Raw genomic sequence first — 6,452 nt, forward strand, 5'->3', positions numbered from 1 at the left:
TGGTCCAGTGGTTAAGACTCGGTACTTTCAATGCTGTGGGCCTGGGTTTGATCCTTGGTCAGGGAACTAAGATCCCATTTTGCACAGTGCCCCACCCCCCAAAAAATGCCACGGAGACCCGCCGTTAAGAGAGATCAAGTAACAGTGATTCTGATATAGAAGCAACATTTAATTTCTCTTTTCAGTTTAAAAATTAACACAAGCAAGCTATAGCATCCAGTTGGGGAATTAGAAAGTAAAAGGTAGATGAACGGGGAAAGATTACAATATCCTTCGTGTCTAGTACATAATATAACCACAGTATCTTTTAACTGAAATAAAGAGAAATTGGGAGAAAAAAATAGGGGCTAGGACCTATTAAGAGAGGGGGCAAAGCTGACTCTGGTCACATGTCTTTCAGCACTGGGATCAAATGAATAGCACACTTCTGCCCTAAGCTGTCTCAACATTTCTAACTACCTGTTGTGCACAGTCCTTGTACACAGTCCTATCAGAGACATTTGAGACAGGAGATGGGATTCCTCGGAGGCCTTCCCTATCCAAAAAATGTCTGGAAATGTTTTTGTATTAGTCCCAGTATAAGGCACATCAGAATAGTTGTGGAATGTTTGACAAAGTATATCTGATCTTCCATAGGCATTGTGAAGTCTTTAATCTCAGGGCTTTCCATCAGCCGTTTGCCTACTCCTTCCAAATGCTCCCAAGATTTATCCGTGCACTTCTGGGTGACACTAATGACAGAAATCTTTAACTCTGTTACCAGCTCAGTGGAAGGGAGCTTCTCAGCAAATTCAACTATCAGTTGCGCTGTCTCGTAGAGCACCCACTTATGTTCCTGCCTACATGCCTCAGGAAGGGTAACAGCGCTGTACCCGCCTAAGCTCCCCTGAGGATCCTCCCAGATCCTTCAGAATGACCTTAGCATTACCAATCTCTTCTTCCTTATTGTTGTGCTTTTTGCTCTCATGGATGAGGGTTTCAGTGGTATCCTTTCCTCCCATCTTAACAAGCTGAAGCTGCAGAATGTGGGCCTTGGTTGTGCAACCAACCTCCTCCAGGGCCGCCTCCAGAGCTAAGTTGGATAGGTACTCAGAGAGAGGGGCTAAGGAGGGGACTGTGTGCAAGAGATCCCGGCAAGTATGGGGATCTGGGAGAGGGATCTGGTTGGAGAGCACGTTCAGAGGATGCCCAGTTTCTGTGAAAGATGGCTGGAAGTTCAGGGCCCCTTCCTTCTTGGAAAGGCAGCCCCTTGGGACAGCAAGACACAGCAAAGGAGCAGCACAGCCTGGATCATTGGGTCAGCAGAACAGCCCTGCTGGAAAGAAGCAATGCTCAGATTGGGAAGTGGGGAAAGGTTTGGGATGAAGAGACACCAGGACTGGTCAGAGCTTGGAAGTGTCTTAGCCCCTGGAAGTTTCAATCACGCTGGACATCAAACCTTATAGGCTGTGGGAGATACTCACCTGCTCCTGGTAAAAAAAGAAGCCAGAGGAATGAGATGGTCTGAACATGTCCTTTGCCTCTGTGCTTCTCTGATCTGAATGACTGCTTTCTAGATCTGACCTTCTCTTTACCCGAGACAAAACAGTTGACCCCTCTGAAAACAGTGAAGGACATAACATTCACAAATATTTATCTGCCTCTTCTTAGTTCAGGCTTTGCCCTAACCTTTGCCCCCATGCTGAAATCAGGTTTCTCCCTTTTCCTGCCCCGTATCCCTCTCATCCTAAGGATTTCTCTAGACCTAAACTTCGATGAGAAAAAACTCCTCTGGGTCTTCTGGGGAAGTGAGAGGTGAAAGGCAGGGATACCAGTGATTTCTGGGTAGGAGACCCCAAAATAGTTCTTTAAAAATTTTTATTATTACTATTATTATTATTATTTTTTTTGCGGTACGCAGGCCTCTCACTGCCGTGGCCTCTCCCATTGCGGAGCACAGGCTCCGGACGCGCAGGCTCAGCGGCCATGGCTCACGGGCCCAGCCGCTCAGCGGCATGTGGGATCTTCCCGGACCGGAAGAAGAACCCGTGTCCCCTGCATCGGCAGGCGGACTCTCAACCACTGCGCCACCAGGGAAGCCCATAAAAATTTTTATTATTTTTTAATTGAAGTACAGTTGATTTACAATTTACAATGTTGTTAGTTTCAGGTGTACAGCAAAGTGATTCATATATATATATATATATATTCTTTTCCAGATTCTTTTTCATTATAGGTTATTACAAGATATTGAATATAGTTCCCTGTGCTATATATAGGTCCTTGTTGTTCATCTAGTTTACCTATAGCAGTGTGTATCTGTTAATCCCAAACTCCTAATTTATCCCTCCCCCCACCCGGTTTCCCCTTTGGTAACTGTAACTCTGCCCAAAATATTTTATTTATTTATTTGGCTACGCCAGGTCTTCGTTGTGGCACATGGAGTCTTTAGTTGTGGCATGCAGGATCTTTTAGTTGCGCATGCACGAGGGATCTAGTTATCTGACCAGGGATCAAACCCAGGTCCCCCGCATTGGGAGCACAGAGCCTTAACCACTGGACCACCAGGGAAGTTGCCCAAAATAGTTCTTACTCAATGGATTTAATAGGTAGAGGAATAGGACAATAGAATCCACCAGAAGTCAGACCAGATAAGAGCAACTTTTCAGTGTTTACATTAATTCCAGTGCAATTCCCTAATTAAATGCATCCATTACCTTGATAGTACCCCTTTCTAAGCCTACATCAAAACTATAGGAATAGGGCTTCATTTCTCATACAGGGGTCTAGGTGAGAAACTGTAGTCTGAACAGTAAGGAACAATGGCATATGGTGCCTCCTAAAACTGGTACAAAAGTCCACACATCATTGTGGCATAAAGGTTTCTCTCTGGTGCCATAACCCACCTTGGAACACAACCAAAGGGAACGGGTCAATGAAGGGGTCTTGGGTCCCTCCTCCTATCTTATTCACTCCTCTTAGTCCCAGGATGGCTCCCTAATAAGCAAGAAGACATCAGTCCCTAGAATAAGAGAAGTTAAGTCTTCAGAAAGCTACAGGGACACATTCCTAAAACTGGGAGAACTAGATGTAGAGGTATCCAACACTATTGCCTGAAATTCTTGGACCCTAAGTCCACAGGAAACCTCAAGACTCTACTGCTTCCGGACAGCTTAGAGAAGTTTTTGGGTCCTGCCAGAGTCTCCCATTTCTGACTTGAGTTCACCATCCATAACTGGACCTCCAGTTCTACAATCAGCGTCATCCTCATCCTCAATATGAAAATTACTTTTCCTTGAAATTCCTTGAATTTCCAACTCTGGTGCCTTGGGAATGACAGGGAAGAGAGATTGTGCAAATATGTAGGGGGATGGAAAGTGGTGGTGAGCTTGTCTCCAGGACTGAGGAATGACAGAGGGATGAAGACAAAGCCAGGTCCCCCCAGTCAGACTTCCTACCTTTGCTCCTGTCCTCATCTTCTATCTGTTCATCAATTCCCATTAGCTGTCACTTCTTGGATGATGGGTTTTTTGTTTTAATTAATAGTTCATTTTTGGGAATTCTCTGGCAGTCCAGTGGTTAGGACTCCATGCTTCCACTGCACGGGGCACGGGTTTGATCCCTGGTTGGGGAACCAAGATCCCACAAGCCATGCAGCACAGCCAAAACAAATATATAAATAAAATAAAATGGCTCAAGAAGCAGAGTCCAAAAAAAAAAAGTTTATTTTTTAGAGTAGTTTTAGGTTTATAGAAAAATTGAGCAGAAAGTACAGAGTTCCCAAATATTCCCTCTCCCCCAACCCCTCAGTTTCCCCTATTTTTAACATCTTCCACTGGTATGGTACCTTAGTTACACTTGATTGTTATATTATTTAAATGTTACGTATTATTATTACCTAGGTCTACAGTTTACATTAGGGTTCAGCTCTTTGCATTGCACAGTTCTATGGGTTTTACCAAATGTATAACGTCATATATCTACATTTACAGTATCATACAGAATACTTTCACTGCCCTAAAAATCTTGGGTGTTGTTTTTAGTTGTCAGTCCCCATCAGCCTGGTTTCCCACTGAGCTAGGAGGCATCGAAGTAACTTCATCAGCCCCCTAGACCAGCAAGGCTGGTACATAAGTAATCAATAGCATTCCTATTAGCCCCTTGGGACACCAGACCTGCTCTCCTTTTGCTGGCTAACAGGAGGGCCCTCAGGGCTTGTGCTCAGTACTCCTCCTCAGGCCTTACCCTCCAAAGACTTCAGGTTCCAGCACTGGCTGAAGCTTTCCTCCTCCTCTGAATGACTCAAAGAAGCATCTAACTTTCTCCGGGTTCAGCATGTCTGGACTCCACAGGAAGTTTTCCCATGGGGTCAAAGAAGTAGAAAGTGGCAGCAGAGTAAAAGGACTAGCCTCTAGATTTACCAGATTGTTAGTATTAACAGCTACTCTGTGCTTAATGCTGCACTGGTGAAGATCAGTAAGCGCTGGGACCCTTATTATCATCGCTTTATTCACCTCTGTATACCTAGTCTTTGGGTAATCACATCCAATTGACACCCAGTGCCCAACACAGTGACTCCTACGTAGGAGGCATCAATACACTGTTGTGTTAGTTGGATATATTAATGAATGTACCTGTGGGATCCAAAGGTGAATACACCTGATCCTGGCTTTCAAGTTCACAGTCTAGTGGGAAAAAGAACAAGATGAAACCCTGTAAGACTGGTGCTTTATCAGGGGAATGAACAAATCCCAGCTGTAAAAGTGATTGCTTTTGGTTTGGGGTTCAAAGAGTGACAAAAGGCTTCCCTGGTGGCGCAGTGGTTAAGAATCCTCCTGCCAATGCGGGGGACACGGGTTCGTGCCCCGGTCTGGGAAGATCCCACATGCCGCGGAGCGGCTATGCCTGTGAGCCACAACTACTGAGCGTCCGTGTCTGGAGCCTGTGCTCCCCAACGGGAGAGGCCGTGACAGTGAGAGGCCCGCACACCACCATTAAAAAAAAAAAAAAAAAAGTGACACAGACTGCTTCACAAAAGAAAGCACATTCTAGCCGATTCTTGGAGGATGGGCTAGGAGACTGGCAGAATCAACAGCTTGGTGGTGTGAAAAGTTCCCTCTATGAGAAAACACAGCAAAAACATCCTTCAGAAATTAAGGTACAATCAAGATGTTCTCAGATTAAGGAAAACTAAGAGAATTAGTCACCAGCAGACCTACTCTAAAAGAATGGCTAAGGGAATTTCTTTAAACAGAAAGAAAATTATTAAAAAAAAAAAAGCTTGAAATGTCATGAAAAAAGAGCAACAGAGTGAAAGATATGTATAATAATATACCATCTTATTCTCATGAGTTTTCTAAATCATGTTAAGTGATTTAAGTAAAAATTATAACATTGCCTTATGTGGTTCTCAGCATAGAGAGAAGAAATATTTAAGATAATTACAGTATAAGTGGGGAATGTAAAGAGACCTAAGGGAACGCAAAGTTTCTATACTTTACTCAAACTGGTAAAATGTGTCTTAGCCCTTGAAAACTCCAATTACCCTGGACATAGCTTCACCTCTACCTTCAGAGGCTATGGGAGGCAAAAAAGACAAATTAGAGAAACAAGACAGTCCAAATGCATCCCTGACCTAGGGCTCTCCCTAATCTGAATGACTATTTTCTGAATCTCACCTTCACTCTACCACAGCTGGAAACATAAGAGGGCCAGGAAGCTAATGGTTTACAAGAATTGGGAAGGACATGACATTTGCAATGTTTACCCATCTCTTTCTTGCCCAGACTTCCCCTATGCCCCAGGCTGACAAACTGGCTTTTCCTCCCTTTGTGTCTCCTTCCTGAGGCATACTTTTTTAAACAATTGAGGTATGGGACTTCCCTGGTGTGCCAGTGGTTAAGACTCCACGCTCCCAATGCAGGGGCTCCAGGGCAGGGGCTCCAGGTTCGATCCCTGGTTAGGGAACTAGATCCCGCATGCCGCAGCTAAAGATCCTGCACGTGGCAACTAAGATCCTGTGTGCCACAACTAAGACCCTGCACAGCCAAACAAACAAATAACTGAGGTATATAATCAGCTATAAAAAGGAGCGAAATTGTGCCATTTGCAGAGACATGGATAGACCTAGAGATTGTCATACAAAGTGAAGTCAGAAAGAGAAAAACAAATATTGTATAATATTGCTTACATGTGGAATCTAGAAAAATTATACTGATGAACTTATTTGCAAAGCAGAAATAGAGACACAGACGTAGAGAACAAACATGAATACCAAGGGGGGAAGGGGATGTGGGATGAACTGGGACATTGGGATTGACATATATATGTTTTCCACAGCGGCTACACCAATTTATGTTCCTACCAACAGTGTACAAGGGTTCCCTTTTGTCCATATCCTCACTAACATTTGTTATTTGTGTTCTTTTGGATGATAGCCACTCTGACAGGTATCTGTCAGATATCTCTGTGAT

The 6,452-nt window shown here is 44.0% G+C and overlaps 1 pseudogene; it reads right to left on the minus strand.

The window, feature by feature from the left end:
• Window positions 1-215: 215 nt before the first annotated feature.
• LOC132434587 (apolipoprotein F-like) lies at window positions 216-1,725 on the minus strand (annotated as a pseudogene).
• Window positions 1,726-6,452: the final 4,727 nt, after the last annotated feature.

The sequence above is a fragment of the Delphinus delphis genome, chromosome 11 (assembly GCF_949987515.2).
Source record: "Delphinus delphis chromosome 11, mDelDel1.2, whole genome shotgun sequence".
Lineage (NCBI taxonomy): Eukaryota > Metazoa > Chordata > Mammalia > Artiodactyla > Delphinidae > Delphinus > Delphinus delphis.